At 34.8% G+C, this 26,908-nt stretch overlaps 1 long non-coding RNA gene across 3 annotated transcripts in view; it reads left to right on the top strand.

Moving 5' to 3' along the window:
- Positions 1-2,969: 2,969 nt before the first annotated feature.
- Positions 2,970-26,908, top strand: part of LOC107975187 (uncharacterized) — a 167,648-nt gene continuing 143,709 nt past the window's right edge. For 2 of the 3 annotated variants that reach the window (XR_008548554.2, XR_008548556.1), the window contains exon 1: positions 2,970-3,153. This is a non-coding gene — a long non-coding RNA (uncharacterized LOC107975187). Of the gene's footprint in view, positions 3,154-5,385; positions 5,477-26,908 lie in introns of those variants that run through there. The other variant, XR_001718499.3, reaches the window with a different exon arrangement.

Here is a 26,908-nt window from a genome sequence, read left to right on the forward strand (position 1 = left end):
GGCTTTCAGGAGCATGTTGTTTAATTTCTGTGTATTTGTATTGTTTCCAAAATTCCTCTTGGTATTGATTTCTAATTTTATCCCATTGTAATCTGGAAAGATATGTGATGAGATTTTGATTTCTTAAAATTTCTTGAGACTTGTTTTATGACCCTAAAGTATGCTCAATCTTGGAGAATGTTTCATGTGCCAACGAGAAAAAAAAAATGTATTCTGAAGTTGGATAAAATGTTCTGTAAATGTCTGTCATGTCCATTTGGTTTAAAGTCCAGTATAAGTACAATGTTTCTTTGCAGATTTCCTGCCTTAGTGATCAGTCTGATGCTGAGAGTGGGTGTTGTGAGAGTCCCCCATTATAACCATATTGTGATATGTAATCTAAATAATAATTAGTTTTTCTTTAGATATAATAATATTTGCTTTATGAATCTGGGCACTCCAGATTTGGAAGCCTATCTATTTAGAATTGTTATATCCTCTTGCTGATTTCTTTATCATTATATAATGACTATCTTTATCTTCTTTTTTCCATTAAAGTCTGTTTTTATCTGATACAAGTATTGTTACTCCTGCGCACTTTTGGTTTCCATTTGCATAGAATATCATTTTCCATCCCTTTACTTTCGATCTAGTTATATCTTTTCAGATGAAGTGTATTTTTTGTAGGTAGCATATTGTTGGATCATATTTTTAAATCCGCTCAGTGAGTTTATATTTTAAGCCACTTACATTCAAGGTCATTATTGATATTTAAGGTTTTGTTCTCTTCATGTTGTTTTCTGGCTGGTGTGCATATTCTTTCCTTCTTTCTTTTTCTTATTGACTCTCCTTGTGGTTTGCTGATTTTCTGTGGTGGTACCATTTGAGTCTTTTCTTCATTTGTGTGTTTGAAATACCAGTGAGTTTTATTTTGTGTGTGTGTTTTCTTGGTAAATGTCATCCTTTTGCTTCTAGGTTTAGAGCTCCCTTAAGCATATCTTGTAAAACCAGAATTCCCCTATCATTTGCTTGTCTGAGAAAGACTAAATTTTGCCCTCCTTTATGAAGGATAATTTTGCTGAATATGGTGTTCTTGACTGGATTTTTTTCTATCTGCATTTTGAATATATCATCCCATTTTATCCTGGCCTGTAATGTTTCTGCTAAGAAGTCTGCTGTTTGGGGCTCTTATGGTGACAAGATGTTTTTCTCTTGCTGCTTTTAGAATTTTCTCCTTATCATTGACTTTAGATATTTTCACTATAATATTTCCTGAAGAAGGCCTTTTGGCATTGCATCTGTTTGAGTATTGTTGGGCCCCGTATCTGAATGTCTAAATCTGTTGCTAGACTTGGAAAAATTTTATCTATTATTTAATTAATTAAATTTTGAAAACTTTTCATTGAATAGATTTTGAACCTATATCATTAAATGGAGTTTGAAAATTCTTTGCCTACAGGCCTATTTTGTATTTTATTCAAGGAGTTCTTCAACTCCAGAATTTCTGTTTGGTTCTTTTTTTTTACGATATCTATCTCTTTGGTAAATTTCTCATTTATATCCTTATATGATTTTCTGATTTTTGTATTTTTTAATACTCTGGGATTTCATGAATTTCTTTGAGATTAGGATCTGTTGCTAGAGAATTATTTTGTTCATTTGGAGGTGTCATATTTCCTTACTTTATTTATGCCTCCTGTGTCTTCATGTTGATATCTGCACATCTGGCGTAATAGTCACTTCTTTTAATTTTTGAATTTACTTTCATAGAGGAAGACTTTTTTCATGAGGATATATTTATAATATTCGTTGAGTGGGGCCCTTTGGCTTTCCTTCTGAGTGTGTTCAGTAGTGCAGCCTATGTATGATTTATTCAACTGTAAACAGCATAAGTAGTATATGCAATTTCCTTGGTGGTTTAGGGTTTGGTTATTAGCAGAGGCTATGATGAAGTTTTGCTTGGAAAATGGATCCCTGGTTGGCCAGTTTTGGGGCACCAGTGGTGGCATCAATGGACTTAGTGTGCCTGTTCTTGGGCCCCAGGGTGGTTTATGCTGGCACTGGTGTTAACAGGATTCAGTGGGCAAATTCTTGGGACTCTGGATTGCCTCATGGGATGCTGGTAATGGCAGTGTTGGGACAGGCAGAGCGGGTTCTTGGGTCCCTAGGCAGCTGGTGTAATGTGGGTAATGGGAGTTGTAGTGGTGAGATGATCCTTTGGATCCTGAGTCATATATGCTACTGTCTGCGGTAGCAATGCAGGGTGTTGTCACTCACATCCCCATAAACACAGTTTTCAGACTTGTCTGCTCTTGATGGCAGTAGCACTACAGCACTGCACAGATAGAGGAGGGACCCCGCTGTTCACACACAAGCCAAGCATAAGGATCACACCACCAATGAAGGCATAGTCACCACTTACAGCCCCAGTCAGCCCTCTAGCTCACCCACCTCAGCCTTTGTCAGCAGCAGCAGAAACTATGCCTGCAGTGGTGTGCAAATGTGCAGAAGAAGTCCCGTTCTCTCCACGTGAGTCTGAGCCCAGAGGCTGCTATGCCCATGCGAGGGGATCTCACTCTCTGCTTGTGAGGCTTAGCACAGAGTTTGTGTTGCTGCTGAGCATGGGACCACTTCTCACAGACCCCGACAGGGAGCACTCAGGCTCTGGGAAGCATATGTTTTAGTTTTCATTGTCTCAGTTTCCAGATTTTTTAATACATTGTGTTGTCCTTTCCCCAGAGAGTAGTACTCTCTGTGGGCTAGAGTACTGGGGACTCCACAGCACCTTTTGTCCAGCCAGTGCTGTGCCACTGTAGCCCTCTATGTAGACACTAGGGGTTGTTAGTGAGGAATTTTGGGATGTGGAGATATGGAAGCTGTGGTTTCCAGGTCAGGATGCAGCCCCATTATGGCTATACTCTCACAATGGTGCTTTATTTCAGATGCTTAGGTCTTGGGAGTGTAAATGCCCTAGCACGTGTTGCCTGTCTGGTACAATGCTCTCTTCGGAATTTCAAATCACTACCCATGCTAGTGTCAGGGACTGTGTGGGCAGTGGAGCTCTCTCATGGTTCTGATTACAGCAGCCCAGAGCGGGGAAGTGGAACACTGAAGTTCTCTCGCTTACCCTTTCCCCGTAATAGTGAATCCCTCAAGGCTCTCAGACTGTCGTGGGTGAGTTGACCATTTATTTCCTTCTCTTTCTATGCCTCAGTGTATCCCCATAACTTCTCTGTTTCACTCTAGTGTTCTCTCCTAGTGTTCTCTCCTAGTTTGAGGAGTAATTATCTATTTGTAATTTGGGTTTTTCTTTCTGGAGAGGATGACTGTTCAATTTCTCTAGGCAGCCATCTGGAGCCAGGATCTAGTTTTCCATTTATGTACATCATATTATTTAAAATAAAACCACAATCACATTTTTAGTATTATACTACAACACAACTGCAGCTGTAATACATATTCATATTTTATAAAAGTGTTATATTATTGTACATTTATTTCACGTTTGTAATTTAATAAAATTTATTTTGTAATAATTTTGCATTTTTTCAGATATCATAGATATAATGTAGAGGTTCTTGCATACTCTTCAACCAGCTTCCCCTAATGTTAATATTTAATGGTTCATTTGTCAAATCTTAGAAATTAACATTAGTCTAATATGATTAATTAAACTAGAGACTGCAAATTTCACTAGTGTTTCCATTAATGCTATTTTTCTGTCCTGGAATGTATTCTAGGATACCACATTGTGTTAGATACATTAGGATGTCAAGTTCCTTTTAGTTTTTATGAAGTTCTAGTCAAATTTTACGGTCTGAGTTTATGAACTAAACCTTCTCTAGGTCACGTTAAATTTTGTATTTGTTCCATAGTGCTTGAAATTCCTATGAACTTTACTCATGTTTGAAGCTCCTGATAAGTGATAAATATGATTTTTCTATGCCATTGATATAAACATATTTAATATATATTTTTTAGATAATATGCCTGTAGTTTTCCCATTGAGTTTTTTATTTTTAAAACTGCTTTATGTAAGAATACACTGAGGTACTTGAAGTCAAAGATTGTTCAATTTATATGAGATTATTTTCCCTTTTCTCTGGACATTTAAGAGTTCTCTGGGGAGAAATAATTTAATTCGGTGATATTAAATAGCTTTAATGACATAGGAAAAAACAGTCTTCCCTGTTCACAATTTGTAAACCCCTCACCAACCTCCACATTCCCCTATCTTCTCAGACAAGCTTTTCTCATATTCTTATTTGCTGTTTTTGGAATCAGTGTTGACACATTCGTTGAAATACAAACACATTCAGTCATTCCAATTATCCTTGATTCCTTTTTCCAACATTGGTCTTTGCTTCATATCTGTAGTTAGTTATTTGTGATTCTAGTTCAAAGTCTTATATCCATCTAAACATTTATCTCCTATATTACTTATCGTGCCTCAGTTCAGGCCCTCCTTGCAACTTACCTCGATGAGCTTAACAAACTTCTGCTCTGATTTTCTGACATTAAATCCTTTAGCTCCTAATTTTATAATTTTTAGAGTGAAGAAGATGAAGCAATGTGAAAAGAGTGTGAAATAGGGTTGATATTTCATTTGAGACAAGCAATAAAGACTTCTCTGATGAGATAATATTTAAAAAAATCTGAAAGAACAGAAATAAAATCTCTATATTCATATGGAAAAATGAATTCTAGGTATAGAGTTTAGCATTCTACAACAACCTCAGAGACTTACTGGGCATTTAAAGAAATCACAAGTGTCTGTGTGACTAAAAACAAATGAACATGAAGAGTATTAGAAAATTGAACTAAGAGGGTGGGGAGTAGGGCATGGAAGCAACAAGTTACCAAAATACTGAAGGAGAAGGTAAGAGTTTGAGGTTTTGCTTTGAGTGATATTGGAAGGCATAATAAAGATTTGGGTATAAAATGACATGTTATATATCCGTACAATCACTATAGCTCTTATTTATACTGCAGGCAGATGTGAGTGGAAGTAGGGAGATTAAATTGAATAAATTATGGGAAATTTTCTGATTTTATTTCTCTAAATATACAATGATTTTGCTTGGAAAATAACATTTGTGTGAGATCTTGATAATCATCTTACTAACTTTTACATGAGTGAAGTTTTCAGGGGAGAATGGCTATAGATATGTCTGAGAATAGTTAAAATAATACTTAGAATATGGTATGTCAAAGGATAAGATGTGAATAAATCCCCAATGGAGTTAAGTCCAAAGAGTGAGCCATTTCAGGTGTAAGTGTCCAGGTGATGAAAGATAAGTTAGAAATATTGCTGTTGCTATGGTGACTGTTGTAAGCACAATGGTGGGGCTGATGGGATTAGCATTGTTGGCACTTAATGCAAATTGTGATTTTGAACTTGTGAGTAGTAGTGAGGCAGCATGGATTATGGAATGGTCTTACCAGAAGCATAGAGTTTGAAAAATTCCTCTGGGAGTTTGCTAAAGGCCATGTAGAGGTCAGTGGTAAGTTTGCCTCGCTAGAACATGAGGGCTTTTGTGGGTCATTCCAATAGAACTCCCAAGAGCAATGACAAGACTGGTTAAATAGCTGGCTTAGGGTTCTCTGAGCCTCCCTAGCCTCGTACTTCCTATTCAGTTTACTTTCTAGGCTCTATTTTGTACTTTTGTTTTTCTAGTCCCAGCAGTTCCTTAAAGTTCTGTTTTATTGTCATATTCTCCACACTATCTTTATGATACTATATTTGTTTCCTTGGCCTCATCTGTCACCTCTATGTTTAGAACACTCGCCCTGTGTCTTTAAATTTTTTTATTAATTTGATCCTATGTCTTAATGGTGATGACGCACAATGCTGCAAAGTAAGTGTGTTTAAAAATAAACTCCTTCCTGAAAACTCATAAATAAAAGACAGAAAATAGCTGATGGAAATGAACAAAACATTTAAACATACATACAATGATAAAGGTCAATAAATATGTAAAAAAATTCAAAACTTTATTTTTCCAAAAAATTCAAATTAACACCACATTTGGAAAAATTATACAAGTGTATCAGAATAACAAAAATGGAAAAAATAGAAAATTCCAAATATAAGTAAGAAAACAAAGCAATTGGTACTCTCATGAAGTGCTGGGAGCAGTTTCAGTGGCACAACTGTACTTGGGAACTGTTTATTAATATTCTCAGAAGATGACTATATGCTGTCTTCCAACCTAGAAATTTTACTCTTTGGTATATACCCAATGGAAATATGGCATATATTCCCAGAAAGTATTGAAATGCATATTTAAACATTTGAAATAGCTCTGAAATGGAAAATTGTCAAATGTCCATGAAGATAAAAATGAATAATTAAATTAGGAAATATCTTTATGATAGGTTACTGTATAGTAACTATAACTATATACAACAACTTGGGAGACTTTCATAAGAAAACTTGGATTAAAAAAATCAGATATAAAAAGATGCACTTGTCATATGGTTTCAGTGCTATACAGCACAAAACAGCTAAAATGAGTATATAATTTTAAAGTCAAGATAGTAGTTACTCTCTGGGAGTCATGACTAGAAAGGGACATGATTAGTTTTTGGGGTGCTTGTAATATTCTGTTCCTTGACAAAATGTAGCTGGAATAAGATCTTGGTTTTCTAATAATGGTGTATATTTACCAGTGTTCCACAATGTTTTTGTGTGTGTTATCAGCTACATTTTAGATTAGGCTTAAAAACAAGCTTCAAGGACAGGATTACAAAAAACAACTCTGAACACAGAAGAACATCATTAAAAGAGAAGTACAAAAGAATAGAATCTTTTGAGTAAAATAAAAACTGTGTAACAAATGAATTCTTCACAAAAAAATGTATACACCAAAACAGATTAGGTCTATCAAACCTGGCAACTGCTGAAAAAGAACAAAAGCCTTAATTTTTAAATACTCAAATAAGCTAAGGTTTCAGCAGCCTCAAAAGTAAAGGAAATCTCAAAGCAAAAAATATGTATGGTTTATCTTTGAAAGTAATCTATTTATATGCTGAATAAATTATAGTTAAACCTGTTTGCCTAGAAAACCAATGAAAGCTCTGCAGATGTAGTTTCCTTTTGGCATGAAGTGCCTTTGAAGTTAACCATAGTTTAACATGCTGAGTGTGAAATAAACATCAGGGTAATGCAGGCTCATTACAGATACAAAATCTAAAAATAAGCTTACAAAAATGAGAGAAAAAGGCTTTTTCCTAAATATATGAGTATATATAATAAAACTCATTGGAAAACCTCAATATCTGTAGACTGCTTAGGCATGTTCAAAGGATGGCATACATATTGTGAGTATGAGAACTGTGGTTTTCTAAAATTTACATGGGCCTGGAGCTAAGCTTTTGTGTAGCGTCTTGATTTATTCTTCACTTGTTCCCTTGTCATTTTTAATCAGTGTCATGGATTTTCAGACTATCCATACACCAATAAATGCTCAAATGTGTGCTTAAATGTAGGTATCTCCAAATTAACATGGCCCACTGCTTTCTCAGCATAACTACCTGGGAATCTAACAGGCATCTCAAACTCATCGCATAAAAAACAAACACCTGTTCATCCTCCCCACCTTCATACTCATCTAAGAAAAATAAGCTTAAATTTTTACTTCTTCAGGTTAAATGGCTTTGTGTCAACGCTGATATTTCTCTCATACCACATATTCAGTGTGACAGAGTGACAGAGCCTTTGACATTTTAACCCACTCCACTTGTCGGTGAGGATTGAACTCTTTGAGAAGGGATAGCCAAAATTTCATCAGATCCAAATTATTATACTTTCACCTAAATTCCCATACTGTCATTTATTATTTAATTTAGTATATTTTCTTCTATTAACTCTAAGTTTTAAATTGATTGGCATTCCTCTTCTAAGAGCCAAGCACCCTGCCAACGTCCCAAATGAGAATCTGCATTTAATAATGTAGTTCACAATTGGGACTGAAGGAACTTGCTAAGCATAATTTCATGGTTTAGTAACAAGGAGGTTCTAATATTTTAAAAACCCTTTGCATATTCGATAATTTTTTACGTTTATAGTTTTTAGGGGTACATAGTAGGTGTGTATATTTATGGGGTACATGAGATATTTTGATACAGGCATACAATATGTTATAATCATATCAGAATAAATGAGGTATCCATCACCTCAAGCATTTATTATTTGTATTACAAACATTCCAATTATACTCTTTAGTTATTTTTCACTGTACGATAAATTATTATTAACTATAGTCACCCTGTTATGCTAATAATACGTCTTATTCATTCCATCTAACTATATTTTTGTACCCATTAACCATCCCCACTTCCCACCCCAATTTCCACTACTCTTCTCTGCTTCTGGTAATCATCATTCTACTCTCTATCTCCATGAGTTCGGTGGTTTTAATTTGTAGCTTCCACAAATGAGTGGAGAAAGGGGAGCCTTCACACATGGTTGGTGGAAATGTAAATTAGTACAACCACTGTGGAGAAGAGCATGAAGTTTCCTCAAAAAACAAAAAAATAGAGCGACCATATCGTCCAGCAGTCTTACTGCTAGGTATGTACCCCGAAGAAAGGAAATAAGTATATTGAAGAGATATTTGCACTTTTATGGTTATTGTAACACTATTTAAAATAGCCAAGATTTAGAATCAACCTAAGTGTCCATCAACAGATGAATGGATATAGAAAATGTAATACAGAAACACAGTGGAGTACTATGCAGACTATAAAAAAAGAACTATAAAAGGAATGAGATCCTGCCATTTGCAACAACATGGCTAGATGATGATTTTTTTAAACCTTTGGCTTATCTAATAAGATTAAAAAAAATCCTCCAAGATCAATCCAAAACTGAATCATGAATACTGAAAGGCAAGCACACCCTGAAACTGGGTCATGTCCTAAGGGAATGCTGATCCTAGATAAAACAGAACTTTTTGAAGACAGTTGTTTTGTTTTAGAGAAGTTTTATGTTCATCACAAAACTATTACGGTATAGAGATTTCCTATATCCCTTCTATCCCCAGGCAAGCATAGCCACTCACATTATTAACATCCCACACAAGAATGGCACATGCTACAATTTATGAAAGTATGTTGACACATCAAAATCACTCAAAGTCCATTGTTTCATTAGGGTTTTCTTTTGATGTTGTATAGTCTATGGGTTTGGATAAATTTATAATGACAGTTGCTCATCAGTATGGTAATACAGAGTATTTTCTCTGTCATAAAAGTCGTCCGTATCTTTTTGACTCTCCCCACGTTGGCCCTAACCTCAGGCAACCACTGATCTTCTTACTGTCTCCATAGTTTTGTCCTTTCTAAAATGTCCTATTTTTGAAATAATAAATTATATTGACTTTTTAGATTGGCTTTTATTCACTTATTAATATGCGTTTAAGTTTATGTATTTGTAAGACTTGGTAGCTAGTTTCTTTTAGTGCTGAATAATATTTCATTGTCTGGCTGTACCACGGTTTATTTATTCATTTACCTAGGGAAGAATACTGTGATTGATTGATTTCAAGTATTTGCAGTTATGAACAAATCTCCTATAAACATCTGTGTAAAATTTTGCTATAATTACTGGAGAGAATACATACGTAAAGGTTAGAGCCCTTGAAAAGTGAGAGAAAGCTCAGCAACTTTCTGGAAGGAACACCAGAAATCCAACACCTATAAGCTAAAGAATAAAGTGATATTAAGTACCTCAATGAATGATAGAGAGAAAAATATGTTCTTTAAAAATTCATAATCACAATCTAACCTTCATAAATACATCAGATTCAGATTAAAAGTAACCAATTTCAATCTATTTCTTGGGCATTTAACTTATGAGAAATTACCAAAGTATGTAAGAACACTGAAAGCATCAATAAATATCACTGCCTGTTCAACATTATAAATATCTAAAAATAAACACTGGAATCAACTTCAATGTTTCTTAATTTGTTTGCAGATTTTTTGAATAAATGATAATAAAAATGAAATATGACACTGTTTTGCTGAAAGAGGAATTAGATTGAATTTTGCCTTTCCAGAAAAAAAGGTAGTCTAGAAAGATTAAAAGAAAGATTCTGATGGGTCCTAAAGTTAAAGGGACTGTGTCTGCTTCTGGACAGTTTCATTACAGAGTAGCATAATTTCTGGAAATTAAAAATATCTAGTTGATGTGATGTGTCTATATTAAATGAGATAAAGGATATATATATGGATATGGATATATATATATATGGATATATATATGGATATATATATGTTGCCTGTAGGCCATGCTTGGCATATATCTATGGATGTATCTATGGATATATGCCAAGCATGGCCTGCAGGCAACATAAGACGGAGCAGAACAAGAGAACGAAGATAATGAATGTCTTCATGCTAGCTTATAAGTACACCGGCGACTGAGAATAACTAGATGTCCCCTATATCTAGGATGCTTAAACTGTGACATGCATTTAACTTAAGATATAAGCCCTTACTTTTTGGAGAGATTCTAACTATAATGAATGTGAAGCTTATAATCATAAAAGTGTACTATTATACATGTACATATATACTTGAATATTTCAATAAATTTTACTTTATATAAACCTATTATATATGTTTATATAGAAGTTATATACCTGTAGGCTATTTAATCCATACCTCAGATTGCAGATTGAAGTTTATACCATGCAGCTACGCACACACACATATGTAGTTGCATATATGTTTATACGATGCAGCTACATATATGTGTGTGTATGTGGCTACATTGTATAAACACAATGGAGTACTATTCAGCCATAAAAAATAATGAACTGAAAGTATATATATATATACACACACACACACACACAAACATATATGTAGCAGCATAGTATAAACTGTATAAATATATAACTATATGTAAAACAAAATATATAGCTAGAAATATGTGTGTGTATATATATATATATAATGTCTTATTGGTATAAAAAAATCTAGTCTCAGATTAATACATGTGGTATGATAACATTTAGTGGGAGTCTTGATTAGGATTTTCCTCAAAGCAAACCCAGAGGCAAAAAGTTGACTGCAGACAGATTATTTAGAAGGTTATCCTAGAAAACACCTGTCAGAATCCCTCTGAAATAGTTTGAAGTGTGTCTCATAAGGTTCCACTGGAGGACAGAGGGAAAATTGTAGGTATTTATCCATAGACTTCTGTTCTTTATGTTGTAAGAATCCTCACCTCCCTACCCTGTGATTTCTAATGTCTTGGCTACACAAACTTTCATGATGTTAACACTGCCTCTAAGGCCCCAAAGAAGAAAGACTTAGATGATTCAAGTGAGAAGTTGTCAATGTGCTGTACAAAGTACTGCAATACCTGCCAAGGAATGCAGGTTGCCTATGGACCATGGTGACTATGGGGACCCTGGGGCATCAAGGGCATCTGCAGTGGGGAAGAATGGAGAAATTAGAATACCTACATGAGTAATTGAGTTTGAAGCTGTTTTAATTGGCATGGAAAATTGTGTGGAAGAATATATTTAAAATTTTTAACCTGTCAGCTGGAGAAGGGCTAGCAGGATTGCATTGTTTGATTTGTTGTCATGTCTATATATTATTTTTGATATTAAATATAGTTATCAAGCAACCCATTATAAGTGAATATTCTATTACACTGGTAGTCCATTCATTAAACAAATTTAGTAGTTACAAGCTTTGATTTCTGGAATTCACTGAGTTAATTAGCGAAGCTCATTTTATAGGAAGAGATTTAACAAGGAAATTCAAAAAGGCATTCGTTGGCAGATGATTCTATTACAGAAATATAGTGAAGATAATGAGTAACCAAAATCTCATTTCCGTATTTGGGGGTTTTCTCATTTCTCAAACTCCATTCATGTGTTCAATTGTTTAAAAATATTAATTAAAATACTCTAATCTTTATGATTGAGACGAAAAATAAAAAAAAATTCAGAGGATGGTGATTAGGTAGTTTCCTTCTTCACTTAAAAGCTGAAATCTAAGTTGGGTTTTGCTAAGCACACAACTTATATATGACAGAGAGGCAACAAAAATATGTTGAAAAATGATGCCTACATTGATTAATACTTGGTTGACTGAATGAATGAATGATTCAATCTGTTAATCAGTTTTCTAGATGCAAAGATCTGGAAATATAAAAACAACTGTAATGTATTATAAAATCTAAAATTCATAAATCATCACTTTTTACCGTAATGAAAATCTACGTATTAGGAAAAGGTAAATCTGTTTAACCCCAAAATCTCAGTGGCAAACCACAAAGTTTTTTTCTTGCTCACATAAATTATCAGTTAAGATCAGGCATCTTTCTCTGGAACGTTCTTCCAATCAGTGACTTAAGAAAGTGGACTCTTTCAATGATGTTACTTTAGTGTTTTGAAATCCCTTGTTTCCAGCCAGGTGGAAAAGGGAGAAAGACATCATAAAAGATAGCTCAGATTTATTCTTTTTTTGTCCAGGCTTGCAAGTGACTATCACTTCTGCATACATTTTATTAGCCAGAATCAACTTTGTCCCAATCCAAGTTCAAATGAAGCTGAAAATTGTTGAACATCTAGGTAGTCTTCATCATACCTACTACAGTTTCCCTACTACCTTCCCAATAGCAAATATATTAAGTGATTTAGTAAAGACAGAATTATACCTATATGTAATTAAATATGAATTAGAATATAGCATTATTCTTTAACATATTTTTATGTGAATAATTTAGTTCACATTAATGTCAAAGTCTTAATATACTCAAATAGGTATGAGTGATTAACAGTAGATATGAAGAAGACATTTCTAACAAAGGGAAAAACCTAAAAATGTATTTATAGTGAGGTCATAGAACCAAAGAGTGTTTTTGGTAGTCATCTGGGAAGATTTAGTTACATGTTTTTCTAAAGGAAAGAGAATACTACAGGCTGGATGACCTTTAGTAATCTCTACTGGCTATATAAGTCTGTGACATTTCCTTTGGCTCTCTAAATTATATTCAATTAGGATGACATTATATATGCTTTATAGTATGGAAAAAAGTTGCCCCTGGCCTGGCCTTATTAAGTAAAATTCAAAAACACGATAATATATGCCTCAAAGTCTGCAGTATAAACCTGCCAGTGGGTGAAAAGTGGTTGGGGGAAAATCTAGACCTCACACTCCCTCGTTTTTAAAAATTAATAAAAATCTCATTGTACCATAGCTTTCCTGAAAATTTCAAAATGATTTCACAATGATTTTGGGAGTGTCTGTATAGTTAAGAAAAATGGTTTGCATCCATGGCCACTTACTGTACTGATGACTGTTTTATGTATAAAATCAACTCTAAGCAAACACAAAAAAGATAAGTTGAAAAAAATTTGCCTAGATGATACTATGTTGTATTCAGAACCTCCTCTTCCATTTTAAGATTAATGTTGTTTTTTTAGGTCAAGGTCTTAGAGTCTGTTTCTTTATCCTATAGAAAAATTCATTCAAGCAATACTCAGTGGTTTCTTGCCAAACTTATCTCAACCTCTCCAGGTCAATCTGAAAGATCTTTACATTCAAGTGGCAAACCTTTATGCATTATAATTGACATAATTGGTTCTTGTTATCTATTGTTACATAACAAATTATCACACATTTTAAGACATAAAACAACATTTATTAACTCATAGTTTCCACGAATTAGGAACCAGACATCAGTTAACTACAGCCTCTTCTCAGGGTCTTACCAGCTGAAATCAAGGTAACGACCCAGGCTGCTATCTCTTCTGAAGCTTGGGTCCTCTTCTACTTTCACGTTGTTGGCAGAGCACAATTCCTTGCGGTAGTAAGTTTGAAGTCTCCATTTTTCTTGCTAGCTGTTGGCTAGCAACCTCACAGAGCACCCTTATACCCTTGCCATGCAGTCCCCTACATAACTGCTTTCATAATATAGCAACTTAGTTCTTCAAGACTGGCAGGAAAAGTTCTGTCTAGGCTGCTAGTCTGCTCTAACATAAGTATAGGAATAACTATTTCAACATTGGTGTCTTACAACTTGAACAAATCAAGAAAGTGTCTATCCCATCAGAATACAGGTTTGGCCCAACTCAAAAGAGGCAATTATTGAACATGTATATACCAGTAGCAGAAATTCTGAGTGCTAAGAATTCCGTTGACTACATAGTTCTTTCAATATTAGAAATAATTTCTAAGAGTGATTTTACAACTGATACTAACTGGAATTTTTTCTCCTGATTTAAATTACTTCTGAAAAATTATTTTAGTTTTAGTCAATAAATGTGACATGGATTAATAAATGATTTTCTAACAAAGATTTAAACTGTTTTTAAAAATGCATAAATATAGAAAAATAAGATTCACTTATATAAGTAATAAAAATGAAGAAGGAACAATTTTGCCACATAAAGATTATACTTTGAGATTTTTATTTGGATGATTTGGACAAATCTGTAAGACATAACCCTTACCCCCCTCAACAACAACTTTAAGAAGTTTTGTTTCAACATTGGAAAGGGCTTTTGAGAAAATCATTTCTCATTTCATTTTTTCCTCTTTATTAGCATATCTTTTATATTTATCTTTTCACTTTTTTGGTTTAGTAGTCGTCTTAGAGTTTTCACTGTATATTTCACAAGTAATCAAAATACACTTTCAAATAACAGTACACCACTTCATGCCTAGTTTAAGTATCCTACAATAAGAAACTATTCTGAATCCCTTTCTTTTATCCCTTATATCATTTTTGTCATTCATAAGCATGCACATGTAATCACCTACATTATTTTTATTATCATTTGGAACAGAATGTTGTCTGTTAGATTAAGAAAGAATAAGACAATAAAAGCTTTTATTTTATCTTTACTTATTTGTTTTCTAATGCTTTTGTTTTATTTATGTAGATCAGTTTCTGGCCTATATTATTTCTTCTCTCTGAAGAAGTTCTTTTACCATTTAGTAAAAGGCAAGTCTATTGGCAACAATTTTTTTCAATTTTTATTTGTCTTTATTTCCCCTTCACTTTTTTAGGAAATTTCAGAGTATAGAATTCTAGGTTGGTGGTTTTTTTCCTTTCAACATTTTAAATATTTAACTCAACTCTCTTCTTGTTGGCATAGTATTTGAAAAGTCAGATGTAATTCTTATCTTTGCTCTCTGGTAGGTAAGGTATTTTTCCCTCTGGCTTATTTCAAGATTTTTTTCCTTATCTTAGACTTTCTGAAGTTTGAATATTACATACCTTGGTGTAATTATTTTTGTCATTTATCTTGCTTGGTGTTCTCTGACATTTCTGGATCTGTGGTTTGGTGCCTGAACTAATTTTAAAAATTATGTTATTATTGCTTTAAATGTTGCTTCAGTTTTTTTTTCTTCTGTCTTCTTTCTTTGGCTTTTCATTATGCATAAGTTATTCCTTTTGTGGTTGTTCCACAGTTCTTAGCCCGCTTTTTTTTTTTCAGACTTTTTCTGTTTGCTTTTCAGTTTAGAAAGTTTCTATTGTCATATTTACAGGCTTAGAGATTTTTTTTCCTCAGTCACATGCAGTTTACTACGGAGCTACAGAAGCATTGTCATTTCTTTCACAATGTTTTTGATCTCTAGCTTTTTTTATTTTAAGTTTTTCTGAGATTTCTATCTCGTAGCTTACATTATATTTTTGTTCTTACATGTTATGTATTTCTTCCTTTAAAACCCTTAGTGGCCAGGTGTGGTGGTTCGCTCCTGTAATCCCAACACTTTGGGAAGCTGAGGCAAGTGGATCACCTGAGGTCAGGAGTTCGAGACCAGCCTGGCCAAAATGGTGAAACCCCATCTCTACTAAAAATACAAAAATTAGCCTGGCGGGGTGTTGGGCACCTATAGTCCCAGCTACTCAGGAGGCTGAGGCAGAAAAATCGCTTGAACGCAGGAAGCGGAGGTTGCAGTGAGCCAAGATCGTGCCACGGCACTCCAGCCTGGGTGACAGAGTGAGATTCCATCAAAAAACAAACAAACAACAACAAAAAAACAAAAAACAAAACAAAACAAAAAACTCAGCATATTAGTCATGGTTGTTTTAAATTCCTGGTCTGATAATTTCAGCATCCCTATCATATCTGATACTGGTTTTGATGCTTGTTAAGTCTCTGAAAGATGTGGGTTTTGTTTGTTTGTTTTTGTTTTTGCCTTTTAGAATTTCTTGTAACTTTTTTTTTTAAATCTGAACATAATGTACTGGGTGAAAGGAAGTTAGGTAAATAGACCTTTTGCTGTGTGATGGTGAGCCTTGGAGGAAAGAGAAGCATTCTATGGCCCTATGATTCGGTCTCAGTCCTTTGGGTGATACTGTGTTCTTGGTCTGTGAACTTCACCAGTTCTTCCAGACTGTTTCCCCCCTTAGGTAGGCCAGAAGGGCTGGAGGGGTTGGAAAGTTGTGATTTTCCTTTCGCCAGTTGGTTAGACTGATAAAACCTAACCAGGTTAGGCTCTACTAAAATAGCTTCTCCCGAAGCCAAACCTTTTAAGAACAGAATGCTGTAATGCATTTCAAAATCGTTATTTTACCTCTTCTGCCACAAGCACACAGGATTTTTCTGATATTTTCTGTGAGGACCTGCAAGAGCTCCTTGAGATGAGACTCACTAAGGAGTGGGATCTTTAACATAACAGGGGTCTGCCTTGAGTATCTAACTCTCAGACTCATCCTCACTGAGCCTCTAGCAACGTATCAATTACAGTTAAGCTTTTCCTGCCCTGGTACTGGCTTCCATGGAGGTTTCTGCTCATAGGTTTCTGCTGTGGTAAGTTGTGATTCTCTGTAATTGCTTGTCTTTCTCTCTGATTTTTGGGTCAGGGGTTTTCCTCATGTTCTTACTTCTCTGACAGATCTAAGAGGAGTTGCTGATTTTTCAGTTTGTTCAGCGTTTTACTTATTGTTAGGGTGAGTGGGAACTTTTAAAGCCCTTACATGCTGGACTGAAAACCATACGATTATCAGTTAAATTTTAATTTCAACTAACCAGAAAATTCATCCCTCCAGATTTGAATCCACAGGCATGAGTAACAATTCTCTCAAATGATTAACACTTAATAATTACCACTAACTCAGGCCGGGCGCGGTCGCTCACACCTGTAATCCCAGCACTTTGGGAGGCCAAGGCGAGCGGATCACCTGAGGTCGGGAGTTTGAGACCAGCCTGGCTAACATGGTGAAACCCCGTCTCTACTAAAAATACAAAAATTAGCTGGACGTGGTGGCACACACCTGTAATCCCAGCTACTGAGAAGGCTGAGGCAGGGGAATCGCCTGAACCCAGGAGGTGGAGGTGGTAGTGAACCGAGATCTCACCCCCGCACTCCAGCCTGGGCAACAGAGTGAGACTCTACCTCAAAAAATAAAAATAAAATTGCATCTAACTCATATTCTCACGTTCTGGAATTAAAATGTTTTCAAAACGAAGCAAACATAGCCATTTTGAGTTGTATAGACTGAAAATATTTTTCTGTTATGTCCAGAACATTCTTATAACTATTCTTGAGGAGAAAGTTATAATGATTATATTTACAGTTTTGAGTCTTTATTTAATAAACCAATGTTTGTCTGTATATCTTCGTATCAGATATAAAAATATATGCACATGCACACAAAGCTTAACTCTACATCACCTTTGACTGTACATATGCAAAAATCAACCCAAAATATTTTATTCTGAGCAGTAAACTGAAAATATTAAATAGGATTAAATTGCAAAGGTTTAAAAATATATATGAATCAGTAATTATTTATCTTAACAACTGTAAAAATATTACCAAGGTTTTTAAAGGAGAAAAGTAAAAGAAAATGGACAGTAATAAAGGATTACAAACTCATAATCAACAAAACATCATTTAATGTGGGATGAAATTTTGAAGAATAATTTTATTTTTAACCTACTTATCTATTTTTATATATTAAGCTTTTATCCAACTCAAACAATTTCATGACTATTTTCTAAAATCTTTAATCTTTAACTCAGAAAACTAGAACATGATTATTAAAGAAAATTTACCACCATTATTTTTCCCCTTTCACATGTAAGAATGAGTGAAGAGGTAGTCATCAGTAAGGAGCATTACTCTTGTTAAACTTCCAAATTGAAACATGAAAGTAACAAGAAAATAGGTGACCCCTTCCCCCAGTAGTGGAAGGTCAGTGAAGAAAATAATTTATGAATACTATCATTCAACCTCTACATCTCTCCTAAACTCCAACACCAGAAAACCTATTTTCTCTATCCAATTTCAAAAGCTATGCTACAATAAACTTTGGCACCACTCGGAGGAGGAAGTTTTACTTCCTTGAAACTAACGTCCTGAAAATTGAAATGACCTATGTCAACATCACTCACTATTGGGACGGAGAATATGAGACCACTTGTGTCAGCAAGACTTTGTTCTGCACAATTCTTGCCAGGTAAATAAGATTTTTAAACAATAAATAACTGCTGCTTGTTTCTAAAATTTCTGGGAAACCAATTAACCTGGGCAAACAATTTGCTCATCTTGGCTAAAAACTTTCCTATTAGGGCAACGGTTTGTTCAACTGGGTTAACCACTAGCTCACTAGATTTCTTACCCCGACATAATGACAAATCACGTCAGAGATTTTTTTGAATCTAACCTACTTTCTACCATGAAAGACTCATCATAAGCAATTTGTCCCCTAATTTATTTAAATATCTATTTTCTTTTTTAATTTATTTTCTGCTTTTTTTCCCCAGGTGAAGGTAAATGTTTCTCTTTTAAATATATTTGGAATGGGAATGTGGGGGTTCCTTCTGTCCATTACCAAATAATATTAACATAAAAAATCTCAGCACATATTTTAATAAAGACAAAATAAAGGTTGCATTTTTTAATATTTATTTTACCCGGAAATGTACCAGTTATGCAAACACATGTGAGAAAACACTGCATATGCATACACAATCTATCAATAATATTCCTCCCAGAGACAATTTTCTATATATTTATTTAAAAGTATATTTTCTGTTTAATACGTTTTTTTGATGCAGAGATAGAAATACAGATGTAAATTCTGGCCATTTTTATCTTATTATATAATAATGTTTTTGCACATTTTTATAATTGGCATTATTCATGTAATTTTGATAAGATTATTTATTTCCAAGATGATTTCATTTGTCTGATAAACCCATTGCATGTTTGTGTTATAAATTATATTCAGAATTCTGAATTGACCATTACTTTGTTCCATTGCTGTCAGGATTACTGTATCTAAATCATTGCTCCTATCTTTTTCTTTAAATTAGACTCCTAGAACATAACTCTCAAAGGGCAAGTACGGATGTTTGGCTTTTGATAACACAGCCAAATAGCCTTTCAACTATTTGTATCATTTTATATTTTCAACAGTATTTCTAAATATGAGTGATAACTTAAAAAAGATTTCAATGTGGTGCATTAAGTATTTGGTTTTCATTTTAATTTTTAGTTAAATTTTATTAATGGTGATACTCATCTTTTCATATTTGTTTTTCTCTTGTATTATAGCTTTACCTTTGTGAAATTTCTGTCTCTGTCCCTGTTCTTTGCAATTTTTTATGGAGACATTTGTGGCTTCTTCTCAAATCTAAAAACTATATATTAAAAAGATATCTGCATAAGTCAATCTTTGTTAACATTATGTAATATTGCATAATTTACAGCATATTTTTAGGCAATGTGTGTATTTGCTTATGATGACATTTTCACTTCAAAAAAATAGAACAGTATTTCACTAATTCAAAAATATAATTATTTCAATTTAGGATATTATTTAAATAAGCAAAAAAAGCAATGTGCATATGAATAAAGAATGGTGAGCCTGTATCTACCTCAAAAAATGGGTATGTGTGATGATTTTGGAGAATTAGCTAAAAAAGAAAATTATGTATAAAATTATGAATTCTATAAGAAAGACAAGTTGTTACCCCTACTGCTAGCACTGCTAGCAAACAGAACTGTAAGTGACATTAGAGAGAATTACTAAAATCTCTTGAAATACCAAGGAAAGGTATTGTACATTATGATTATATTTGAGTCTAGAAATAGAGTGAAAAGATGCACTGGGAAGTATTGAGGGACTATCACCTATATTTATGAAAGGAATTATGTTGCTATATGAATAAGATGAATTGTTGCTCATGCCAAACCACATGGTATCACTTCAACAGCTGAGGGCAATACTGCCTCCTGATTTTGCTTAATTAATATAAAAAATGGTGAAACTATCATTTATCATCCAGTCATTGTCCCTCAGTTCCCTCAGTTTATTTCTTCTCCACAGACTCTGAGAAGAACTATTTAATAAAGAGAAGGCTGCCTTCTCTCATTGCCAAATGCTGCTAGAAACGACTAAATGTGGTATTGTGAATTTCTGAAATGAGGAATTAAATTATAAAATAGATATATATTTTATTTTTATGATGTGACAAAGCCAATAAAAAAGGTTTTTGTGATTTCAAATAATCTCCCTGGGAAATCTTGTCAATATATTGGTTTCTTTAATAGCCAAAACCATTGATCCAGAGCTTAAATTCCTGACTTTTCATATATAGGAAGCTATATGAAGATTTTTTAAAATGGCTCCATAGGCAAGGGATTATTTTTCAACATTTAATAATTTTATTTAATTTTCACAAAATAAAGGTACATTATTATGTGTATTTTAGGCCAGGTACAGTGGCTCACGCCTGTAATCCCAGCACTTTGGGAGGCCAAGGCAGGCAGATCACTATAGGTCAGGAGTTCAAGACCAGCCTGGCCAACATGGTGAAACCTCCTCTCTACTAAAAATACAAAAAAATTAGCTGGGTGTGGTGGCAGGTGCCTGTAATCCCAGCTAGCTCGGAGGCTGAGGCAGGTGAATTGCTTGGACCTGGCCGGCGGAGGTTGCAGTGAGCGGAGATCGTGCCACTGCACTCCAGCCTGGGTGACAGAGTGAGACTCTGACTACAAAATAAGTAAATAAGTAAATGAATATTATGCATATTTTAAAACATATCCAAATGCTATATCAAAACATGATGGAATACTTACTGGAGGCAAATGTGACAGATACTCTACGATCTCACTTATATGTGGAATCTAAGAAAGTCAAACTTGAGGGAGCAGAGAGTTGAATGGTGGTTACCAGAGGCTGAAGGGATGAGTACGGGCTGGCAAAGGGAAGACATTGGTCAAGGAGTACAAAATTTCAGTTAAACAGGAGAAATACAGTCTAGTTTTGTGCTGCAAAGCACAGTACTATAGTTAATATTTATTGTATATTTCAAAATAGCTGAAGGAGAGGATTTCAAATGTTCTCACCACAAAGAAATGATAAATATTTGTGTTAAGGGATATGTTAACTAGCCTGACTTGATCATTCCACAATACATACATGTATCAAAATATCACATTGTGCCCCATAAATACATACAATTACTATTTTTCAATCAAAAACAAGTAATAAATAAATAAATACAAAGAGAGAGTAGACTCAGAATCCATTCAGTGCTTTCTTCAAAATGAAATATTCAACCTTCCAGTTTCTGAGTATAATATTCTTTTCTATTCTTTTTGTTGTTGGCTGGAGTATAGAAATGGCCTTTAGTGAAAAAAAAAATGCTCCTTTATCTGTTGCCCTATATTCAAATCAAATATCCACTTAACTGCCTTAAAAGCTCAAAATATGATGATTCAGCAATAATAGTAGCAGCATCCAGTTTTATTTCACAACATATATCAGGCAGAACATTACAAAGTTAAATGTGTTATTTTATGGAATAAAAGTTTTTTGCTCAATACAGCATTTACTTCAGGCAAATGATTTATATTTCTTTTGCTTTTTACTGAGAATTCATTTTATTTTTTGATAAATTCAATATTGCCATTAAAACCTTGAAGCAATTATCTTTATCACTACCATGATTGTTATTATTATCATTCCAACTTTATGGGACACTAGTAATGATCATTGTGCTGAGTCCTGACGTGGATCATCTCATTTAACACAACAAACCAAAGAAAGAGCACTATCATTATGTCTATTTTACAGAGAAGAATTTTGAAGCTCCAAGTTAATGAGGTCTCAGAGCAAATAGGCTAATCACCCTTGATTGGATGAGCTTGGGGAAATCTGCTTTAGTAATATATAATCTTGCAATACAACTCCTTCATTGATTGTCATATTCAGAAAGCAGTCATTTTCTTTTATTTACTTATTTTAACTTGCCATTTTAAACTAATTGCAAATTTCTTTTTATTTATTTATTTATTTTTTTTGAGACAGAATCTTGGTCTCTTGCCCAGGCTGGAGTGCAGTGGCGCGATCTCGGCTCACTGCTACCTCCACCTCCTGGGTTCACGCCATTCTCCTGCCTCAGTCTCCCGAGTACCTGGGACTACAGGTGCCCGCCACCACGCTCGGCTAGTTTTTTGTATTTTTAGTAGAGACGGGGTTTCACCGTGTTAGCCAGGATGGTCTCGATCTCCTGACCTTGTGATCCACCCGCCTCGGCCTCCCAAAGTGCTGGGATTACAGGCGTGAGCCACCGCGCTCGGCCACTAATTGCAAATTTCTAACACTTTATACATAGTTATACATAGTTCCATAATAAATATAAATAGTATTTATTTATTTTAGGTTTCTAAAGCAAATTAATTTTTCTCTTATTTAATCTATTGATTTTATGCTAAGTGCATTTATGCAGGATTCTTTTTTTTACAAAATATGTACAATATGACTCATAACTGTTACTTTCAGGCAGGATGATAGCACTTTACAAATGCTGGGGTCTATGTATATTTTATTTCAAAATTTTCTCAGATCTAGTAAAGGATTTCAAAGATGATTTAGCAATGTCCCTGCACACCAAACTTCCTGACAGATTTGTTAATGTAATCATTTCAGTGGGACAGAGTGGGAGAGTTCAGAGGACAGCTGTAAATAATTAATTTTGTCCATCACCTCTCTATTTGTTCTGCACAAGTTATTTCTCTTTGCAATTGTATAAAATAGAAAGTCATTCTTGTAGCTTAGCTGATACCTTTGGGCCACTCCTCTGAAAACAAAAATTAAAAAATTAAACTACTTTAAGGCTAACCACTAACCTAAGATTCACTGAGGTACTAACTACCAGACTCAAATACTTACTACCTTAACTGTTTGAGAAAGGGAACTGTATATGAGAAACTATAATTTAAAAAATAGTATTCATAGAACCTGTGACAGATGATGAAAGCATATGATCTTCCACTGTAGATGTTCAAAGCAGAGTGATTTTTCAATTTAAAATGGGTTTTCCAATTTTGAGCCAGTAATTTTAAAATTGCATTGTATGTAAAAATACACTGAAAATATCTTGGTAAAAACACATGTAACAGGTGGTTTTGTGGGATTTTGTCTGAGGCTCCAAATGCTGGCTTAATATATTGTAAACATTCAAGATAATTAGCCCAGAACATGCAGTAGCTAGAATGAGATGAGGAAACAGGTTGGCAGGGACCAATTTGTTCTACATAGCTATGCTCTGTGAGAAAAGAATTGCCAAGAACTGTAGAGGGGACTGTGTTGGAGATTATAGTGTCCACACAGAAAAGGCAAAACTATTTTTTTATCCTTAGAATGGGTGAGGGAGTGCCACTGGGACTACTCACATGATTACCCCCTCAAAATGAACAGAATGAGTTGTACCCATCTGAAATCTAACAGTATGTGTAGATATGAGCTAATGTGGTAGAGCAGAGAGAGACATTGTGGCATTTTAAAGCAGGTGTACTTGCACTGATTGTGGGGCAAAGACATGTAATTCAGACTATTAGGTAAGAACCTCAAGGAGGCCAGGCGCGGTGGCTCACACCTGTAATCCCAGCACTTTGGGAGGCTGAGGCGGGCAGATCTCTTGAGGTCAGGAGTTCAAGACCAGCCTGGCTAACATCACGAAACCCTGTCTCTACTAAAAAATACAAAAAGCTGGGTGTGGTGGCACGTGCCTGTAATCCCAGCTACTGGGGAAGGCTGAGGCAGGAGAGTGACTCTAACCCAGGAGGCGGAGGTTGCAGTGAGCTGAGATCGTGCCACTGCATTCCAGCCTGGGTGACAGAGCCAGACTCCATCTTGAAAAACAATCAAACAAAACAAAACAAAACTCAAAGGATGGGTCATCTCAAAAGAGATAAGATCCCAAAAGAAATGAAGATAATTGGAAACACGGGCTGAGGGTGACAGGTCAGGCAGCCATATGGCAGAAATGCGTTGCTCACATCAAGGGAATTCCCATCACAGATAGCAACAGAGAACCTCTGAGCACCCTGCAAAAGAAGCCATGAAAAAGCCTGCAGTTATCCATGGGGAGTGGAGGAAACACTGCATTAGATGACAATGCTTCAGACTGGCAGTATGTACCTCAACTTGTCTTTTGGGTGCTTGAAGTTTATATAATTGGGGAAACCCATTTTAATAAAAATATTACATAATTATCGTGATTATTATTTTTGAGACAGAATCTCACTCTGTCGCCCAGGCTGGAGTGCAGTGGTGCGATCTCGGCTCACTGCAAGCTCCACTTCCCGGGTTCATGCCTTCTCCTGCCTCAGCCTCCTGAGTAGCTGGGACTACAGGCACGCTCGGCTAATTTTTTGTATTTTTTAGTAGAGACGGGGTTTCACCGTGTTAGCCAGGATGGTCTCGATCTCCTGATCTTGTGATTTGCCCGCCTTGGCCTCCCAAAGTGCTGGGATAGGCGTGAGCCACCCTGCTTGGCCCATAATTCTTAATATAAAGTTAGGTATAAGATGAGTATCTGTTTAGAATGAATTAAAATGTAAAATAAAATATAGTTCTGCACACTTTCTCTTTAACCACCTGTTAAATATGTTTTTAAGAAGATTCCCAAAGAATCCCTATATGTATTACTATTTTAAATTGCTGACTCAGAATAACAAAATGGAACTTTAACTGAAAAGTTACTATACTTTAGAATACAGGATGTGGAAGTCCACATCCTTTCATTGTTTTTCTTTTTCCATCTTCTGAGCCTAAGAAAAATAGGCCCAAAATAAATATTAGTGATTGGTATAAAGTTTCTCTACTAAAGTTCTTTTTTCTTGAATATTTCCAGCTGGCAGTATTAGATTATAGAAGTTAGGAGTTTGGTGCTTCTTAAGGGCCTAGACTTAACTGTTGATATATTTGATCAGTGACTCAAAATGCCCAAGCACAGCACTACCTCTGAAAAGTGATGCCTTATTTAAATTTCTAATTTGATAAGTAACACAATATATTGTGATATTCTATTATTTGCTTTAAATGTGTTGCTCAAAAAATGCAAAGGAAACATTTATTAAATAAAAAATTAAAATCATTTTGCCTAAGTTGAAAGAAACTTATAAAAGAAGAAATGAGTTTAAATTAAGATGTAACACAAGTAAATTTCATTTTGAAATTAAAATAATTTTTTCGTTTTGTAACTTTTATTTTTTAAAGTTTTATGAGTACATAGTAGGTATATGTATTTATGAGGTACATATTTTGATATAGGCATATGATGTGTAATAATCCTATCAGGGTAAAGGAGGTATCCATCACCTCAAACATTTACCCTTTGTGTTACAAACAATCCAATTATATTCTTTTAGTTATTTTAAAATGTGCAATTAAATCATATTTACTATAGTCACCCTGTGCTGTTATCAGCTACTAGTTCTTATTCTTTCTTTTTAATTATTTTTTGGTATCCATTTAACAGTCCCAGTTTGGTCCAACCCCTCTAATACATTTCCCAGACTTTGGTAACCTTCCTTCTACACTCTCTCTCTCTGAGTGCATTTGTTGCAGTTTTTAGCTCTCACAAATAAGCGAGAACATGCAATATTGGTCTTTCTGTGCCTGGCTTACTTCACTTAACATAATCATCTCCACTTCCATCCATGTGGTTGCAAATGACAGGATCTCATTATTTTTTAATGGTTAAATAGTACTTCATTGTGTATATGTTCCACATTTTCTTTATCTATTCATCCGTTGATGGACAATTAGGTTGCTTCCAAATCTTGGCGATTGTGAATAGTGCTGAAAAAAAAACATGGGAGTGCAGATATTTCTCTGATGTACTGATATTCTTTCTTTTGAATATACACCTACCAGTAAAATTGCTGGATCATATGGTAGCTCAATTCTTAGTTTTTTGAGGAACCTCCAAACTGTTCTCCATAGTGGTTGTACTAACTTTCATTCCCACCAACAGTGTGTGAGTTCCCCTCTCTTCACATCCTTGCCAGCATTTGTTATTGCCTGTGTTTTGGATAAAAGTCATTATAACTGGGGTGAGATCATATATTATTCTAGTTTTGATTGGGATGTCTTTGATAATCAGTGATGTTGAGTACCTTGTCATATACCTGTTTGGCATTTTTATGTATCTTCTTTTGAAAAATGTGTATTCAAATCTTCTGCTCATTTTAAAATTGGACTATTAGATCTTTTTCCTATAAAGCTGTTTGAGCTCCTTATATATTCTGGATATTAATCCTTCCTCAGATGATGATACATTTTGGATGGTGTCCCTGCCCAAATCTCATGTTGATATGTAAACCTCAGTGTCAGAGGTGGGGCCTGGTGGGAGGTGATTGGATCATGGGGACATGTCTCATAAATGGTTTAGTACCACCTCTTGGTACTGTCCTTACAACAGTGAGTTCTTGTGTGATTTGGTTGTTTAAAAGTGTGTGGCACCTCTCCTCCCTCTTTCCATCCTGCTCCCACTATGTGAGATGCCTGCACCCTGTTAGTCTTCCATCATGATTGTAAGATTTCTGAGGCCACCCCAGAAGCTGATCAGATGCCAGGATCATGCTTCCTGTACAACCTGCAGAAACATTAGCCAATTAAACCTCCTTCCGCAGTCTCAGTTTT

This window comes from Pan troglodytes, chromosome 5 (assembly GCF_028858775.2).
Source record: "Pan troglodytes isolate AG18354 chromosome 5, NHGRI_mPanTro3-v2.0_pri, whole genome shotgun sequence".
Lineage (NCBI taxonomy): Eukaryota > Metazoa > Chordata > Mammalia > Primates > Hominidae > Pan > Pan troglodytes.